At 47.1% G+C, this 19,649-nt stretch overlaps 1 protein-coding gene across 9 annotated transcripts in view; it reads right to left on the reverse strand.

The window, feature by feature from the left end:
- Nucleotides 1–12,372, reverse strand: part of PPP6R2 (protein phosphatase 6 regulatory subunit 2) — a 90,477-nt gene extending 78,105 nt beyond the window's left edge. For 8 of the 9 annotated variants that reach the window (XR_009223865.1, XM_058568047.1, XM_058568045.1 and 5 more), the window contains exon 1: nt 12,237–12,371. The gene's annotated coding sequence lies outside the window, so the exon portion shown is untranslated. Of the gene's footprint in view, nt 1–12,236 lie in introns of all 9 variants that reach the window. The other variant, XM_058568040.1, reaches the window with a different exon arrangement.
- Between the last annotated feature and the right edge of the window lie 7,277 nt (nt 12,373–19,649).

Consider the following 19,649-nt stretch of genomic DNA (forward strand, 5'->3'; position numbering starts at 1 on the left):
CAGTTTACCACCAGGCCCAGTTCACAGGTCAAAAGGCAAATGCCTTGATAATTACAAGACTAGCCCAAGGTTAATAAATGTCAGTTCTAGAACTTGAACTCAGGTTGGCCAACAGCAAAGCCCATGTTCTCAATCTCCACATGGCACCAGATTCTGGCACAGTCAATAAAGAAAAAAAGGAGGTAGCAGGGGCCAGCCCTGTGGCGTAGTGGTTGAGTTCGGCATGCTCCACTTCGGCGGCCCAGGTTTGTGAATTCGGATCCCAGACACGGACCTGCAGCACTTGTCAGCCATGCTGTGGCAGCGAGCCACATACAAAATAGAGGAAGACTGGCACAGATGTTAGCTCAGGACTAATCTTCCTCAAGCAAAAAAAAAATAAAAAAGAGGAAGATTGACAACAGATGTTAGCTTAGGGTGAATCTTTCTCAGCCAAAAAAAACAAAGGAGGTATCAAGGAGATGCAGAAGGAATAATCAAGATGGAGGGAGACAACAAGAAAGTACCAGCCAGGACTGAACGGGTCCAGGGAAGGCCACCCCACAGAGCCAAGAAAGAGATGGGGCAGGGTCTCACAGGTCCTGAGGAGAGAGAGGGCAAGTCTTCAAAACGGAGTGTTGGTGAGACCTCTGTGATAAATGTTCTAGAGTTAGATCATGGTGATGGTTGCACAACCTTGTGAATAAACTAAAAGCCACTGAATTGTACACTTGAAAAGGGTGGATTTTATGGTATGTGAATTATATCTTAATAAACAAATGGAGCAGTCAGTGGCCTGACAGGTCAAAGTCAAATTCTTGAAGAGGAACTCCAAAAGATTTGAATGTGGGCAGAAGCCCAGAGAGCACACCAGATATGCCTATTCAGCAACAAAGGAAGAGAGAGAATGAGACAAACACAGCCCTGCCCAAGGAGCCTGACCTCTAGCAGAGAAGAGAGATCCTGAAGGACTCTGCCCAGCGTCGACCATGAGCGAGATGGCATGGGCAGGCCCACAGCAGGAGAGCATGCTATCTGCCAGCCCTGAGGATGGAGCTGCTAGGCTCCCTGTGCCTCAGGGCATCCCTACAGACAGGGATAAAAATACCATCGACCTCCTAGGATGGGCGTCAGGGCTGACGGGGGCAAGGTTCAGTGCTGAGAAGCAGGCCTGCCCCCAGGAGTGCTGGTGTCAGCCATCACGATGGTGGTGTGCCTCACCTCCACATGCAAGCACCTGGCCCAAAGCTCAGCCTCCCCACTTACTGAGCTGAATTATATTTCTTAAACTCTCTGTGTCTCAGTCTCCCCAACTGTAAAACGTAGATGATGACAGCATATATCTCAAAGGGCAGTGTGAATATGAAACAAGATAATCTGTATGAAGTGCTCAACACGTGCCTGGCAAACTGTGAGTGCCCAACATCAGCGGCTGCTGTGGTCAGTCGGGGAGTGGGGCTGTTAGTAAGAGAAGGCCTCCAGGAGGAAACCTGCTTGAGTTTTATGACCACGTGCCTCGTGAATACCAAACACAGCCCAGCAACTCTACTCTCTCTCTAGGAAGCTAATTTCCCTCTCTTAAGATAACTGGGACAAGTTTTAGACAGGCATAAATTCCATATAGCTCCTCACATCAAGAAGTGAAGTCTTGGGCCAGCCCAGTGGCGTAGTGGTTAAGTGCTCGCGCTCCCCTGCTGGCGGCCTGGGTTCGGATCCTGGGTGCGCACCTACGCACCGCTTGCCAGGCCATGCTGTGGCGGCGTCCCATATAAAGTGGAAGAAGATGGGCACAGATGTTAGCCCAGGGCCAGTCTTCCTCAGCAAAAAGAGGAGGATTGGCAGGGATGTTGGTTCAGGGCTGACTTTCCTCACAACAAAAAAAAAAAAAAAAGAAAGCTATTGACCGCCGAGGACCACCTCTCAGTCCTCACCTCACTGAACATCTCACAGCCTGACACAGTAGAAGTAACAGCCCCTCTTAATTTCCCTGACACCACACCCTCCTAGTTTCCTCCAGTCCCCACAGGCACTCCTTGTCAACTTCTATTTCCTCTGCTCAACTCTACAAGCGGGCGTGCCCCAACATTCAGCCCTGGTCTCTCTTCTCTCCCTCTGTCAGGCACGTATAATGCAGGGTTTAAAAGTGCAGGTCTGAGAGCCCTGGTTCCAGAAATAGTGCAGCAGCTTGTATCAGACTAATCTTCCTGCTATTTATAATTATAAACTATGGACAAAATATAAAAAATAGCTATTTGAAGGTATCGGGGACCACCCAAAAACATGCAGAAACTATAAGGAACACAATCATTGGAAGAAAGAGAGCAAGCTCTATGAGCTCTACCCTGAAATGGCTTCTGTCTGACCTGAGGGCACTTCCCAGTTTTCACAAAGCACGGGATAATAGTGCTTAAGTCAAACAGTGCTTAAGCAGTCTTACTACAAGAAGAAAAAGAGGTCAGAGTTCAGGACCACCAGAATGGTTGAAAATTGAAGGGGAAAATCCAACAAAGAAGCAAGCCCCCAAATCTGTATTAAATTTCTCCGAAACTCTTGGCTGACTACTAAAATGCACACGGTGGGATGAGACACCAAGAAACCAAACAGAAACAAAAAAGTCAAACTCAGAAACAGAGAGTAGAAAAGCAGCTGCCAGGGGCTGGCGGTGGAGGAATTGGGAGAGATTGGTAAAAGGGTGCAAACACTCAGCTATAAGATGAATAAGGTCTGAGGATCAAACGTAAAACACGGTGACTGTAGCTGATAACACTGTGTTGTTTAACTGAAACTGCTAAGAGAGTACAACTTAAATGTTCTCACAATAAAATGAGATAAATATGCAAGGTGATGGATGTGATAATTAACTAGATGGGGACAATCCTTTCACAATGTAGATGGATATCAAATCAGCATGATGTATGTTAAATATCTTACAATTTTATATGTCAAATATACCTCAATAAAGCTGGGGGAAAAAAAAAAAGAAATCAAGCAGAAAGCAGCTGTTGTGAGGTGAAAAGGCTAAGCAAAGATTTCAGCAGCTGTCCAGCACTGGGGAGACAGAATTTGGAGTTTAAGTTCTGCCAAATTAAAAGGGTTTCCATTAAAATTCCAGAAGGGCCATGCCTTAGGAGTAAAACCAATGTTCCAGAACTAAAGGCAATGCCCTAAAACTTAGGGCAAAAGCAAAACAGATCCACCCTAGAAAACCTTCTACAGGATCAAGATGATCTCCTAGTAATTTAATAGCCTGCCTGAACAAAACTCAACACTCATTAAGGGAAGATAACCTAAAACGGAGTCTTTAGAATGTACCATCCAAAATGTCTGTTATACAATAAAAAATTATCAGACATGCAAAGCATAAAAATGTGACCCACGATCAAGAGAAAAAACAATCTACAGGACCCACAGATGCCATATGTCAGAATTTGCAGGTGAGAACTTCAAAACAGCAATTATAAATACATTAAAGGATTTTGGGAAAAGAGAACAGAAAGAATGAACAGGCGGAAAATATTAGCAGAGAAATGCAAACTTGAAAGAAGAACCAAAAGGAAATTCTAGAACTGAAAAATACAGCAGCTGAAATTAAAATGTCACTGAATGGAATTAATAACAGAATGAACACAAAGAAGAAAAGCAGTGAATCTGAAGATAGATGAAGAGAGAATTTACAGATGTAAACACAGAGAAAAAAAAATTTTAAATACCAATATATTCAAAACCTATGGGACAATATCAAACAATCTAAAATAGATATCACTGGAGTCCCAAGAGGAAAGGAGAAAGAATATAAGGCAGAAGAAATATTTAAGAGGCAATAGCCAAAAAGTTTCCAAAACTGATTAAATACATCAACTCACAGATCCAGGGAACTAAGTAAATCCAAAGAAGGATAAATACAAAAACACCACACCTAGAAAATTATAGTCAAACTGGAAAAGAAAAAACTTTAACAAAAATAAATAATTTATCTAATAAATCAAATATCTTAAACACAGCAGGAAAAAAGATATCAGGTAAACAACAATCAGAATGATAGCTGACTTCTAATCAGAAACAACAGAAGCTAAAAGACAATGGAATAACATCTTTAATGTGCTTGAAGAAAAAAAGCTGTCAACCTAGAATTCTATATCCAGGAAAAATATCCTTCAATTCTGAAGGGTAAAGACCTTTTCAGACAAACAAAAGCTGAGACAATCTGTCCCCAGCACACCCACAATATAAGAAACACTGAAGGTAGTGCTTCAAGCTGAAGGAAAATGATACAGAAATCTGATCTGCAAAAAGAAATGAAGAACTGGGCCGGCCCCATGGCTTAGCGGTTAAGTGCGCACACTCCGCTGCTGGCGGCCAGGGTTCAGATTCCGGGCGCGCACCGACGCACCGCTTCTCTGGCCATACTGAGGCCGCGTCCCACATACAGCAACTAGAAGGATGTGCAGCATTGACATACAACTATCTACTGGGCCTTTGGAGGAAAAAAATAAATAAATAAATAAAAAGAAATGAAGAATTTCCCAACTCATTCTATGGGGCCAGTATTACCCTGATACCAAAACCAATGATATCATATGGAAAGAAAGTCATATGCAAATCTCTCTTATGAGTATATATGAAAAAATCCTCAACAAAATACTAGCAAACCAAATCTAGACACATATAAAAAGGATCATACACCACACCTAGGACATTTATCCTAAGAATGCAAGGTTGCTTTAACATCTGAAAATTAATTAACATAACACATCATATCAACAGACTAAAGGTCAGAAACCCAACGATCATCTCAATAGATGCAGAAAAGGCATGCCAAAACCCAACACTCTTTCATGGTAAAAACATTCCACTGACTAGGACTAGCAGGCAACTTCCTCAACCTCTGAAGGCCCACTATCACCACTTCCATCCAACACTGTATTAAAGGTTCTAGCCAGTACAATAAAGCAAGAAAAAGAAATGAAAGGCATAACAATTGGAAAAGAAAAGTATAACTGTCTTTATTCACAGATGATATGATTATGTAGATAGAAAATCCAAAAGGATATACAAACACACTATGAAAATTGATGTGTAAAAAAAAGAACTGATTGAGCAAAGTTGCAGGATACATGATATACATCAGTATATACAAACCAACTGTGTTTTTGCATATTAACAACAAATAATTGAAACACAATATAAAAATATTTTAAATAACATAAAAAATATCAAATACCTACAAACAATACTGAATGAAAAAAGTGTACTTTCACACTGAAAACTACAAAACATTGCCGAGAAAAATTGAAGATGATTTAAATAAATGGAGAGATATACCATGTGCACAGATCAGAAGACTCAATGTTAATAATTCAATTCTAAAATTGATCTACAGATTCAATGTAATCTCAACCAAACTCCCAGCAAAACTTTCTGTACAAATTAAAACGTTTATTCTAAAACTAGCAAGACATTTTTGTAGAGGAATAAAGCTGGAGGTCTTACACTACTTGATTTCAAGACTTACCAGTTGCACTAATTAAGACAGTGTGGTGTTGGCATAAGACAGAAAAGCAGACCAATGGAGCGTAACAGAAAGCCCAGAAATAAGCTGCACACACATGTTCAGTTAATTTAGAACAAAGGCTTCAAGGCAATTAAATGGAGAAAAGAGAGTCTTTTCAACAAATGATAGTAGAATAATTATATAACCCATATGCAGAAACACATGTACCCTGATTCCACCTCACACAAAATATAACGCCAGACAGATCACTCAGAAAGGATATCAGTATTTGCTTGGAGATGGAGGGAGCCCAAAGGGGCATGAGGAAATTTGGGGTGATGGATGTGTTCACTATCTTGACTGTGGCGATGATTTCACAGGTGTACACATATGTCAAAATGTATCAGATTTTACACTTTAAACATGTAGTTTATTATACATCAATTGTATCTCAATAAAGCTGTTAAAAAGAAAAAGATGAATCATAAACCTAAATACGAAAGTTACCACTATAAAGCTTCTAAAGAAAAAAAAAAGAAAAGGACAGTGTCTTCACAACCCTGGTGCAAGCAAAATTTTCTTAGGACACATACTAAACACAAAAGAAAAATACTGACAAACTTTAACATCACTCAAAATGTTCTGTTCATCAAAAAACACTATTAAAAAACCAACAGGCAAATCATAAGATAGGAAAAAATATTCATTCCTCACTTCCTCTCCTCCTCCCACTCTATATGTACATACACACACATACACCATAAAGGACTCATAACCAGAATATATATTTTTTTAAATTCCTAAAATGAATAATAAAAAAACAAACAATCCAATAAAAAGTGGGCAAAAGACCTGACACTTCACGAGAGATACACAAATGGTCAATAAGCATATGAAAACTTGTTCACCATTGTTATTCATCAGAGAAATGCAAATAAAACCACACTGAGATGCCACTACCACCTGAATGGCTAAAATTAAAAAGACTGACAATACCAAGTGTTAGCACGGATGTGGAGAAACTGGAACTCTCATATATTACTGGTGGGAATATAAAATGGTACCAGTTTGGAAAATCATTTGCCAGTTTCTAAAAAAGTTAAACATACATCTATACTATGACCCAGCAATTCTACTCCTAGCCATGTACCCCAAAGAAATAACATATGTCTACAAAACATGTACAAGAATCTCAGTGACTTTAGTTGTAATAGACAAAAAGTGAAAGCAATCCAAATGTCCATCAATAGGAAAAGAGAGAAACAAATTAAGATATTTTCAGACAAAAGAATATTACTCAAATAAAAAGCACAAACTACAGAGACAGGTTTCAAAATCAATAAATCTCAAAAATATTACAATGAGCAAAAGCAGACAGACACAAAAGAGCATACACTTTATGACTACATTTATATGAAGTTCAAGGACCTGCAAAATTAATTTATAATGACAGAAATCAGAGCAATGGTTGCCTTGGGATGGGGAGGCGGTTGTAGTAACTGAAAAGGAACACAAGCAAACTTTCAGGGGTAATAAAAATGTTCTATATATTAACATCAGTGACGGACACATAGGTGTACATCTTTGTTAAAATTCATCAAACATATACTTAAGATCCGTACATTTCATTGAGTGTAAAATACTCTTCAGTAATTTTAAATTTAAATTCTTAATTTTACATTTTAAATAATTTTAAATTTTGAAGTGGAATATTTTTAAAGAAATAAAACATTGTACATTCTGTGTTAAAAAGAAGAGGGCTGTTTGCAGTATATGGATATGACATGACTTCCAAGAGAAAGAGGACGGCTGAGGGACAGGGTGAAAATGAGATCGCCTTCACAATCCACACTTTGGTACCGTCTGAAGTTATTCTGAGTTCAGATTACCACGTGCATGAGCCACCCACAGGAGGCGACAGTGAAAAGCACAAGCTCTGGAGTCTGACCACCCAACTCTCCCATTTATTTACTGTGACCTTGGGTACGTAACTTAATTTGTTTGTGCCTCAGTGTTCTCATATGAATATTAACAGGAATATTAAGAGTAACTACCTCATCAAGTTGTCTTACGAATTAAATGATTACTGGGTGAGACATCAAACTGTAAAATTTAGCACTGGCTTTCACTCTCTGGTTCATAGTAAATTCTTCACCAGCCACATACTCACTTTATGTCAAAATGCCTGTTCTCTCTCACAGATACAAGGATAATAAAAGGCAAAGCACTTTGTTGGGGGAAAATAAGGACTTGAGCCAGCCGTGCTGGCCTAGTAGTTGAAGTTTGGCTGCTTCAGCGGCCCGGGGTTCACTCGATTGGTCTCGGAATCACACAACCCATCTGTCAGTTGCCATGCTGTAGCGGCAGCTCACATAGAAGAACTAGAAGGACTTACAACCAGGATATACAACCATGCACTGGGGCTTTGGGGAAGGAAAAAAAAACAGGAAGACTGGCAACAGACGTTAGCTTGGGGCAAATCTTTCCCTGTAAAGAAAAAAAAAAAAAGAAAAGAAAAGGAAGTACAAAATTTAAAGGGCCATTTAGAAAAAAAAAAGATTAAAGGAGATGGTATAGGCAATGCACTTTAAAAAGTGCCTGGGGGCCGGCCCCGTGGCTTAGCGCTTAAGTGTGTGCGCTCTACTACTGGTGGCCCAGGTTCGGATCCTGGGCGCGCACCTACACACCGCTTCTCCGGCCATGCTGAGGCTGAGTCCCACATACAGCAACTAGAAGGATGTGCAACTATGACATACAACTATCTACTGGGGCTTTCGGGGAAAAAAAGAAAAAAAAAAAAGGAGGAGGATTGGCAATAGATGTTAGCTCAGAGCCAGTCTTCCTCAGCAAAAAGAGGAGGATTAGCATGGATGTTAGCTGAGGGCTGATCTTCCTCACAAAAAAAAAAAAAGTGCCTGGGCTTGTTTTTCTCAATAAAGCTTTACTGGAATACGTAGTGCCTGGTACATAATCAGCTATCATTATTATTCAAAAATTTAAAACAGTATTTTAAAAGTTAGCCTTTTCCTTAACCAGAGGAAAAAAAAAAAAAAAACAAGGAGAGAAGAGGCTTTAGTAAGCCTCCTTGGGGTACAAATCCCGGCTTTATCACCCATTTGTTGTATACCTCAGTTTCTTCCTCTGTAGCACTGGGAAATAACAGTTCCTGTACCCTCGGGTTCTCGTGAGGATTACATGGAATAATTCATAAAAGCCTTTAACAGCAGCACATGATAAACGATCCATATATGCTGCTGTGCGTGTGTGTCAACAGCTGTTCCCAAGGTTGTCAACATTATCCCCTCCCCGTGCTGAGACCACATGCCTGCACCTAACCTCTCCTCTGGGCTCCAAATGCTTCTGCAAGATATCTTCTCGCCAACCCTGGGACCTGACAGACTTCTTCCACTACCTTCATCGAAGAGAAAGCCTTGCTTTCCACCTCCAATCTGTAATAACCCCCTGCACCTACCACCACCCCACCCAGCTGCCCCATCTCAGTAAACAGGGCCACAGTCCACCCATTTGTTCCATCAAGAAGCCCAGAAATTACCCTGAGTCCTCTCTTTCCCTCATACCCCTCTTCTAATCTACCAGCAAGTCCCAACAGCTTTACCCCCAAAATAGCTCCCTAAGTCGACCACTACGGTCTAAACCATAACAACTACACCCACTCCCAATGCCTTATCGTTCCCCCTCTTATGCATGTCCCATGTTCCTATGATGATGGCACTCCCCAAGTCAATCTCCAGCCCAGGTCCCCTCCCAACCTGCAAGGAACAGCATGTTTGGAGGCCAGTGCTCTAACCCGGGCTCTGGTCTATCTCCCCATTACCCTGGCCACATATCAGTCTCATCTAGGTTCCTGGAGGAGCTCCACCTCAGGGCCTTTGCACGTGCTGTCCCCTCAGCCTGGAAGGCTCTGACCCCTCATTCTTCTCATAGCTAGCTGCTTCTTGCCCTCCAGAGCTCAGCTAACATGAGAGTTAGAAGAACCAAAAGGGAAGAGAAATCAGAAAGGAAGGGACATGGAGAAGAGGTGAAAGGCTGAGAGTGTCAGTGATGGTCCAGGCACTAAAAGGCCAAGGGCGTGGCAGGGAGAAGCCATGGGGGAAGTGACTGGCAAGGTGAGAGTAACAGGCTAGAGAAGGCCACAAGGACAAGGCAGGTGGGTACAGTGACAAAATGGGGGAGGGGGGGCGGTGAGAGGCAGGAACTAAGCGCAAGTGACAGACTGGGTGAGCTGGTGGTGAGAGGACAGGGGATCTGTGGCAAATGGTAGTGGTCAGTAACAAGTGGGTGGACAAGGCAGGTAGGCTGCAAGGACACAAAGGTGGCAGGTGGGGGTGTGCGGAAGACGTCACAGCGACAGGTGGGGGGCATTCAAAGGGGCCAAGAAGGTGCACGGGGGAAGGTGACAGAATGGGGATAGGAACAGCAGTCAGTGAGTGGACAAGGGAGTGATGGCAGGAGGCCCTGCGGAGGGAGTGTCCTACACCCCACCGGCAGGAGCCGGCAGCACTGACGGGTGGGACAGAGCACTGACGGGTGGGTCAGAGCACTGACGGGTGGGTCAGAGCACTGACGGGCAGGGCCCCTAACAGACAGGGGTGAGGGAGGAGGCAGCGAGGAGGGGGATGGTGACACTGACAGGCTAGGGAGGACTGATGGGGGACCTCGACGGGCAAGGGGGGGGAACCGATGGGTGGACAGACAGGGTGGACAACGACATGGGGACCTGGCAGCACAGGGGGGAGGAGGGACATTAACAGGGAGGGCACTGAGAGTGAGGGTTACTGACAGAGAGGAGGGAGGACTGGACAGGGAGGAGGGGCACTGACACATGTGACACTGATAGGAAGGACGGCACTTAGGGGGTCACTAATGTGGGAAACACTTGACTGGGAGGAGGTGGGGGAGGGGGTGGACACTACCTTGGGGGACACGGGGGCAGCACTAACACGTGGGACACGGATGGGGTGGACATTGATGGGGCGGACACTGCCTTGGGGGGACAGGGGGGCAGCACTAACACGTGGGACACTGAGGAGGAGGGCACTGATGGGGCGGACGCTGATGGGGGGGCACTGAGGGGGCGGACACTAACGGGGAGGGTACTGAGGGGGTGGACACGGACAGGGGGCCACTGACGGGGCGGACACTGACGGAGGCACACTGACGGGGCGGACACTGACAGGGGGGCACTGACGGGGCAGACACTGACAAGGGGGCACTGAGGGGGTGGACACGGACGAGGGGGCACTGACGGGGCGGACAATGACGGGGGGACACAGACGGGGCGGACACTGACGGGGAGGGTACTGAGGGGGTGGACACGGACGAGAGGGCACTGACGAGGTGGACACTGATGGGGGGACAATGACGGGGCGGAGACTGACGGGGGGGCACTGACGGGGCAGACACTGACAAGGGGGCACTGAGGGGGTGGACACGGACGAGGGGGCACTGACGGGGCGGACAATGACGGGGGGACACAGATGGGGCGGACACAGACGGGGCGGACACTGACGGGGAGGGTACTGAGGGGGTGGACACGGACGAGAGGGCACTGACAGGGTGGACACTGATGGGGGGACAATGACGGGGCGGACACTGACGGGGGGGCACTGACGGGGCAGACACTGACGGGGGGCACTGATGGGGCGGACACTGACAGGGGGCACTGACGGGGTGGACACAGACGGGTGGGCGCTGAGGGGGTGGACAGGGATGGGGGGGCGCTGACGGCATGGACACTAACGGGGGGCGCTGACGGGGCAGAGCGCTGATGGGGTGGACACGGACGGGGGGGCGCTGACAAGGCGGAGCGGTGACGGGGTGGACACTGACGGGGGGGCGCTGATGGCATGGACACTGACAGGGGATGGACACTGAGGGGAAGGGGGCACTGACAGGGTGGGCACTGATGGGGTGGACACTGGTGGGGGGTGGACACAGAGGGGGTGTGGACACTGGTGAGGGGTGGACACAGAGTGGGGGTGGACACTGGTGAGGGGTGGACATTGGTGGGGGTGGACACTGAGTGGGGTGGACACTGGTGGGGGGTGGACACAGAGGGAGATGGGCACTGGTGGGGGTGGATGCTGGTGGGGGGGGTGGGCACTGAGGGAGTGGGCACTGAAGGGGTGGGCACTGAGGGGGGTGGACACTGAGGAAGGGTGGACACTGAGGGGGCGGGCACTGACGGGTGGGGGCACTGACAGAGGGCAGACACTGAGCAGGGGTGGACACTGGTGGCTGGTGGACACTGAGGGTGCTGGGCACTGGTGGGGGCAGACACCGGTGGGGGTGGACACTGGTGGGGGTGGACACTGATAAGGGGCGGACACTCGTGGGTGGTGGGCACTGACGGGGGAGTGGACACTGGTGGGGGTGGACACTCGTGGGGGTTGGACACTGAGGGGCAGTGGGCACGGGGAGTGGACGCTGGGGGGGGCAGACACTCGTGGGGGTGGACACTGATGGGGAAGTGGACACTGGTGGGGGGTGGACACTCGTGGGGGTTGGACACTGAGGGGGAGTGGGCACTGGGGAGGTGGACACTGAGGGGGAGTGGGCACTGCGGGGGGTGGACACTGGTGGGGGGCGGATACTGAGTTGGGGCGGACTCTGGTGGGGGGCGGACACTAAGGGGGTGGGCACTGAGGGGGGCACTGACGGAGGGGTGGGCTCTGGGGTGCACACTCCGGGGGCACCGACAGGCGCGGGCACGGTTTGAGGAGCCGCGGCGGGCGGCCTCACTCACCTGCCCCGCGGGCCCGGCGACGCGGCGGCTCCTCGGAGGCCCCGGTGGGGGCCAGGGCGCTGGCGGAGGCGAAGCCCGGGCGGCCTGGGGCGCCCCGCACGCACATGGGCCCGGCCGGGCGCGGCGCCCACGGACACGGCGCGGGCCGGCCGGCAGCTCGAGATCAGCTAGGGCCGCGGGCGGCGCTCGGGTCTCTCCAAAATGGCGGCGGCGGCCGGGCGCACGCGCGTGGGGGGCGGGGCATCGCGGGGGCGCGCTCGTTCGCGGGGGGCGCGGGGGCGCGCGCTCACGTGGACGCGCCCGGCGGCGGGAGCGCGAGGGCGTGGGCCGCCGGAGGGCGGAGTGGGGCGCGGTGTGGTTTTGTCCCTCTCCTTTTCCGTCTGAGGTGTTGCTGAGTTTCTACACAAGCGTAATTAACTTTCTGTAGGATGATGCGTTTGCAGTAGTAAAGTTTCCAATGCTACGTCAGTCACAGAACGGCCCCTCCAGAGACCCGAAAGGATTTGAGGATGCCACACCGGGGCAGGGGTCTCCCGGTTCTCTGGGGCCTTCCTCTCCGCCTGAAGACCCTCCCCCTGGCGCAGCTGGGTGTCTCCGAAGCTACTTGGGCTCGCGGCGTGGACACGGTGGGCAAGAGTGAACAGTGGTCAGCCCCCGTGTGCCAAGCGGAGGTCCCCCTCCACTCCTGCTTCCTAACTGGCCTGGGGGCGCCTGAGCAGCAGCCCCCAGACTTGTGTTTTCCAGGTGCCCCGCAGGTTCTTGCAGTGTTTTGCACATTAAAATATGTGCCCATTTAACATTTGTTGGAATTGTTTAATTCAATCAAACTAATCTCTAAAATGAGAATTATTTCAGGTGTCAGCGTGAACCGTGGGAAAATGTTGGAAAGAGAAGTCGAGCACTTAAGAAATACCTAATACTTGTGCTAGGTAGCAACTTGTTGCCTCTCAGCTGCCGGTGCACCGCGGCGCTCTGCGAAAACGGGTCTGGGCTCGCCTGTGCTCAACTGTGTCGGTAGGGGGCGCAGGAGAGGCGTCGCGGGAGGAAGGGTGTGTTCCGGGCCTCGCTCTGCAGTTTGCCCGTCTTCCTTCCCTGCATCCAGCTCCTGCAGCTTCCCCAGCTCTCCCTTGGGCAGCTTTATAGCAGAATGTCTCTGGTGAGGCATCTCTCCCTAAACACCTTTCCCTGGTATGCTGCAAGGCAGATTTCTGGCAAGTTCTATAGTGTGAACTTCCAGGAAGTGGTGGTAAAAAAGCATCAGCCTTAAACCGAGAAGAGGAATGTCCTGCAAGCCCTGCAATCGAAGGCCCCTCCCCACAGAAGCTGGGGGTGCCGTGGTTGAGCTGCAGAATGGGGGCTCAGGGCCAGGGGTCCTGTGCGGGAGATGTTCCCACTGGTTGTGCCGCTGTGTGAGCGCCTGCAACCCTCTGCCTGATCTTGATGCTCTTCCTGTGCTCCGGCCAGAGTGCCTGGGGTCAGCTGGGGCCCCACTCCTCCTCTCATCCCCCACACTGGATTCATCAGCAAGTCCCTCCACTTCTAAATATAGCCAGCTCTCCACCACCGCGCCCTGATCCAAGACCAGTTTCTCTCACCTGACACAACAGCAGCCTCCCAACGGGGCTCCCTGCTTCTACCCTGGCTACTTGCTGTAGGCCAGCTTGCTGTAACCAGCATAGCACCCAGAGGGATCCAGTGGAAAAAAGTTGGATCACATCCCTCCCCCAGGGCTCCCGTCTCACACAGCGCAAAGCCAAAGTCCTTGCTACTACTTACAAGGTCCCATGTGATCTGATCTCATTTCCCCTCCTCTGTCCCTTGTTTGTTGGCTCCAGTCATGATAACCTTGTCACAAGCCACTTGCCCATGCTGTCCCTGCGTCTGTCATGCTCTTCCTCTAGTTATGGCCGCACTTACTGACCTGCCTCCTGAATCTTACTCCACTGCCCCCTTCTCAGTGAGAGCTTCCTGGCCTCCCTATTTCAAATCTGAAGCCTACATTCATGCATGCACACACACACGTGTGCATGCACATGTGCAAACATGCATGCACACATGCAAACTTCATAGTCCCCTTCCCTGCTTGGTTTTTCCTTGTTGTATCAATAATCATGGTCCAATAAGGGGATAGAAACCACACAATGTCTTCAACAGAGGAATTTTCATATAGAAATTATTGAGAACAAGGGATTAATTGTAAAGGAGTAAAGAGAACTCTAGATTCAAGAAAGGACAAAAGTTGGAAGGTGGTCCCCTCCCCAAGGTGGGAGTTCATTCTGTGTTGGAGAGTTGTGTGGCTGCAGCCCAGCGGTCGACATAGACATTCTCTGGGGTGTCCCAGGACACAGCTGATCCATAGTCCCTGAGCAGAGACTAATGGGCAGGAATACACCCCTCCAAGGTGCATGCTGGCTAAGCCTGGAAAACTTCCTGCTGAAGTGTCTGCAAGACTCACTGGGAATCCACCCATGGGGGTGCTGCTGAAACTCAGTGAGAAACCATCCAGAGAGGTGGCACCGCTGCATGTCTTCCACATGTGACTCTGACAGCTGTGCAGTAGGAACAAGAAGAGAAAGGATGCACATCGAAACCAGAAGTCCCTTCTTCCAGCAGTGACCCTCCGGCACTCTGTACTGGCAAAGCTTAACATTGTGCCAACTGCAAAAGAGAAATGCTTACAGGATCCAGCTCCATTATCACAGTGCAGGTAAAGAGAAGTGGATTTGGATCTGAGGCAATCAGTGGAAAACAGGCAGAGTTTGACTCTCTGGGTAGTCAGCTTCTGTACGCATCCTTTCAAACATATTTGAACTTCCATACTATAAGAAAACAATGCTATATTTTCACCTAACACGATACATCCATCCTTATTGCAAGTGAAGAAATTCTCACTCTTTCCCCAAAGGCAGCATATTCACAGTCCCATCAGTCATTGAATCTATCATTGGCTACATTAATTACCCCTCAAATTCTGTCACTGTTCCACTGAATATTCTCTTATGCTCTTATGTTAAAACTAAATAGGAAAGTTAACCTCTGACAACTTGTATATTTAAAAAAAATGGAAAGCAGAGAGAAGAAAATGGTGCATATATACAAATAAACACACACTATAACATGCAAAGAGAAAATGCGCAAAACTGCTACAACCTATGTTTCTGTAATTGGTCACAAGATGTAGTTGATACATGTGGCTTTTTAACAGATTTCTCTTCTAAACTCTCTTCTAGTGTACACAGAACAGTTAGAACAAGCTGAATTCAGTATTTCTGACACAGAAGGACTAAGTAAAATAAATTCTATCACTAAGAACCCCAAATGCAAAATTATTGACCAATAAATTGGAAAAAGTGAAACTGTGATGTAAAATGAGTGCTGCCTCTGGAGTGCCGTCAGAGCAGGAGGAACTGTGGCTCTGTCCTGGTCTTCTCAAGAACCCCACAGTGCAGCAAGACACAGGACAGGGCATCCAAAGACCACCACTCTGTGAACCCAAGTAGGACAAACACAGAGAAATCCACACCCATAGACACCATAACCACAGCGCAGCGTGTCAGAGACAGAAAGAAAACCACAAAAGTAGCAGGAGAAAAATGACCCATCACATAAAGGGGACAATGGTACAATTAATAGCTGACGTCTCATCAAGACAATGGAGTCCATAAGGCAGTAAAATGGCTGAAGGAAAAATAAAACCTGTCAATGAAAACTTCTACACCCAGCAATACTATCCTTCAAAAATGAAGGTGAGATAAAAATATTCCCAGATAAACAAAACAGAAGATTCATTGCCAGCAGATCTGCCTTGCCACAAATACTAAAGAGATTTCTTCAAGCTGAAATGAAATCACATCAGATGTTCACTCAAATCAACAGGAATGAATGAAGAACCATATTCAGCAACATGTAAAAAGGATCATCTATTGAGACCAATGGGGTTTATCCCAGGAATGCAAAGTTTTTTTAGCATCCAAAACAGAATTAATGTAATACACTATATTAATAGAGTAGAGGATAAAAACCACTGGATTTGTCTGATAGTTGCAGAAAAGGCATGTGGCTAAATTTAATACCTATTTATGATAAGTACTCTCAATAAAGTAGGAAAAGATGGGAAATTCCTCAATTTCATAAAAGATATCTAGGAAAAATCTATACTAACATTGAACTTAATGGTGAAAGATTTAATGCTTTTCCACAAAGATGTGAACGAGGCAAGGATGTCTGCTTTCACCATTTCAATTCTACATTGTAGAATTCCACATGTAAGGAGCTTGGGCATCACCACTCCATCCTAAGAACTAAAATGCTGAACAGATTGAAAAATCAGCAACTGTTCTTGGATTTGTAAGAGAAGAGAGGACACTGGGCAAACCACTGCTCCCAAGATTGGAGAAACAAACAGGTGGATACAAGTCACCAGGCTTACCAAGCAAAGATTCACAGGCAGGAACTGCCAGGGGAACCTGTGCCAGCTGGGTTCCCTGAACTGTATTTGATGAATTTCTGGAGGCTCAGAGTGCGCAATGCTGAGAGTGAAAAACTCTGGGGTGACCCAGTCATAAGGACCCCCCACACAATATTGTGAGATTTACCTCCAGGAGCATGACCAGGTTCCCACAGTAAATATCAGAGAAAAATCCCCTCAGGCTTCCAGCAGTGGGAGGGGAAAGAACCATTTGGAAACAGCAGAGCACTCTGTTCTTCCTAACAAAGCCTGCCCTACAGGAAAACTAGTTATCAGAGCCTAACTGACCTGGGGGAAGGGAAATAACCCAGCTCCTGTCCCCTCTAGCCATCTGTCCCACCTAAGGGGGGAGAAGAAAACACATGTGAAGTTCACAGTCTAGAGGCACAGGCCCACCGAGAGACTGAGACTTATCGGGACTGTAGAACACTCCCTGCCTTACACCTTCTCGCCACGTTATTAAGGCCTGTGCAGAACAGTTCCTTTTACCCAGTACATCTTGTCCAGCTTTCAAGACAAAATTACAAGGCAAATTACACAATTAAAAGGCAAAAACCAGAATTTAAAGAGACAGAGCAAGCATCAGAACCAGACATGGCAGGGGTGTTGGAATTATCAGACCAGGAATTTAAAACAACTATGATCAGCATGCTAAGTGCTCTAGTGGATGAAGTAGACCACATAAAAGAACAGATGGGCCCTGTGAGCAGAGAGATGGAAATCCTAAGAAAGGACCAAAAAGAAATGCTAGAGATAGAAACACTGTAACAGAAATGAAGAATGCCTTTCATGGTCTTATTAATAGACTGGACACAGCTGAGGAAAGAATCTCTGAGCTAGAGGATATCTCAATAGAATCCCTGAAAACTGAAAAGCAAAGAGAACAAAGACTGAAACAAACAGAACAGAATATCCAGGGACTGTGGGACAACTTCCAAAGGTGTAATATATGCACAATGAGAATACTCGAGTGAAAGAAAGAAAGAAATAGAGGAAATATTTGAAATGATTTTACATTGTACTAAAAGTTCTAGCCAGTGCAATAAGGCAAGAAAGAAATTAAGACATACAGATTTGAAAGGAAGAAGCAAAATTGTTTTCATTCACAGATGACATGATTGTCTATTTAGAAAATCCTAAGGAATCTACAAAAAAAAATCTAATAGAAATAATAAGCTAGTGTGGAAATTGATAAAAGAGGGGCCCAGCCCAGTGGCATAGTGGTTATGTTCATGTGCTCCACTTTGGTGGCCTGGGGTTCGCCAGTCCGGATCCTGAGTGAAGACGTACTCACCGCTCATCAAGCTGTGCTGAGGCAGCATCCCATATAGAAGAACTATAAGGACCTACAACTAGGATATACTACCATGTGCTGGGGCTTTGGGGAGAAAAAAGGAAGAAATTAATAAAAGAAACCTCAACTAGGTTGGAGTCTGGAAGGCCTGCAGGGGGAACTCTCAGCCCCACAACACACCGTCAATTACTCCAAACAGGAAGAGACAGACTTGCATCTTCCTCAGCAAGCACAACTATTTACTACTAAAGGAAGATTTCCCTCCCAGCCCGGCAACAGCCCAGCCAACAAGAAACACCGCAGCTCAGCCAATGAGAAACACTGCAGCTTGGCCAATGGGAAACACTGCAGCTCGGCCAATGAGAAGCCATTGCCACCCTGAACTGTTCTTTCCCCAAATGGACTTTCTTTTAGAACAGCCCCTCCCTACTCCCCTCCCCTTTTCCACTATAAAAGAAGCTCCCTCCTTTGTTTGTTGGATTTGCCCATGGTTCGCCATAGCATGTGCATCCTGCATTGCAGTTCTTTTGGCTATTCTCGAATAAACTCATCTTGAGATAAAATAACAAGCAAATTTGCTTTGTAAGTTGACATATATGGTGTCGGAAAAGTGGGATCTGAAGCAGGCGACCCCCCTAGAGACAGTGACCTGGAACTGAGCGAGGTACCCACACCGAGCCCTTGTACTCATCGCCTCTGTGAGTTGCCACCTGCTTTCAGTTTGGTGAGTCTCCGATTCCGAGCTCCACTCCCTTTACATTTTGAGCCCTTCAACTTTATGTGGGATCAGAAAAGGCTTTGTCCTCCTGGTTCAAGTCTCGCTCCTTGGCTTCAAGGCCTGCCTCATCCTTGGTGAGTACACAGTGTTTTCTGAAGGTAGCACAGTTCCTCTTGGGGCTTGGCCTTGCTGAAAATCCAGTAGTTTTCTTTGGTTCTCAGATTCCTTTTGGAATCAGGGCTGGGAATCCAGCAACTGGATTTAGATTCCTTTGGGGATTAGGGCAGGAACTCTAGAAACTTCCTTGGGTTTTCAGAGGAAATTTCAGAAATGGGATCCCAGTCATCTAAATGTTCAGCCTCCTTCAGGGACCCCCAGCCAGGTTTATGTTTGAGAACTTTGGGCCCTCTACATGTACATTTTTTTTTTCCTGAGGAAGATTCACCCTGAGCTAACATCTGCTGCCAATCTTCATCTTTTTGTATGTGAGCTGCCACCACAGCATGGCCACTGATAGATGAGGGGTGTAGGTCCATGCCCGAGAACCGAACCTGGGCTGCCAAAGTAGAGAGTGCCAAACTTAACCACTAGGCCACTAGGGCTAGCCCTGAGGTTTTGTTTTGTTTTGGTTTTGGTTTTTGGTTTTTGGTGAGGAAGACTGGTCCTGAACTAACATCTGTTGCCAATCTTCCTCTTTTTGCTGAGGAAGATTAGCCCTGAGCTAACATTTGTGCCTATCTTCCTCTATTTTGTATATGGGACACTGCTGCAGCATGGCTTGATGAGTGGTGCATAGGTCTGTGCCTGGGATCTGAACCTCCGAACCCCGGGCTGCTGAAGCAGAGCACGTGAACTTAACCACTAGGCCACCAGGCCTGCACCTAGCCCCGCATTTTTAACTAAGTGGGCCAAACAAACCAAAAGCAGTCCAGA

This window comes from Diceros bicornis, chromosome 25 (assembly GCF_020826845.1).
Source record: "Diceros bicornis minor isolate mBicDic1 chromosome 25, mDicBic1.mat.cur, whole genome shotgun sequence".
In the NCBI taxonomy this organism is placed as follows: Eukaryota; Metazoa; Chordata; class Mammalia; order Perissodactyla; family Rhinocerotidae; genus Diceros; species Diceros bicornis.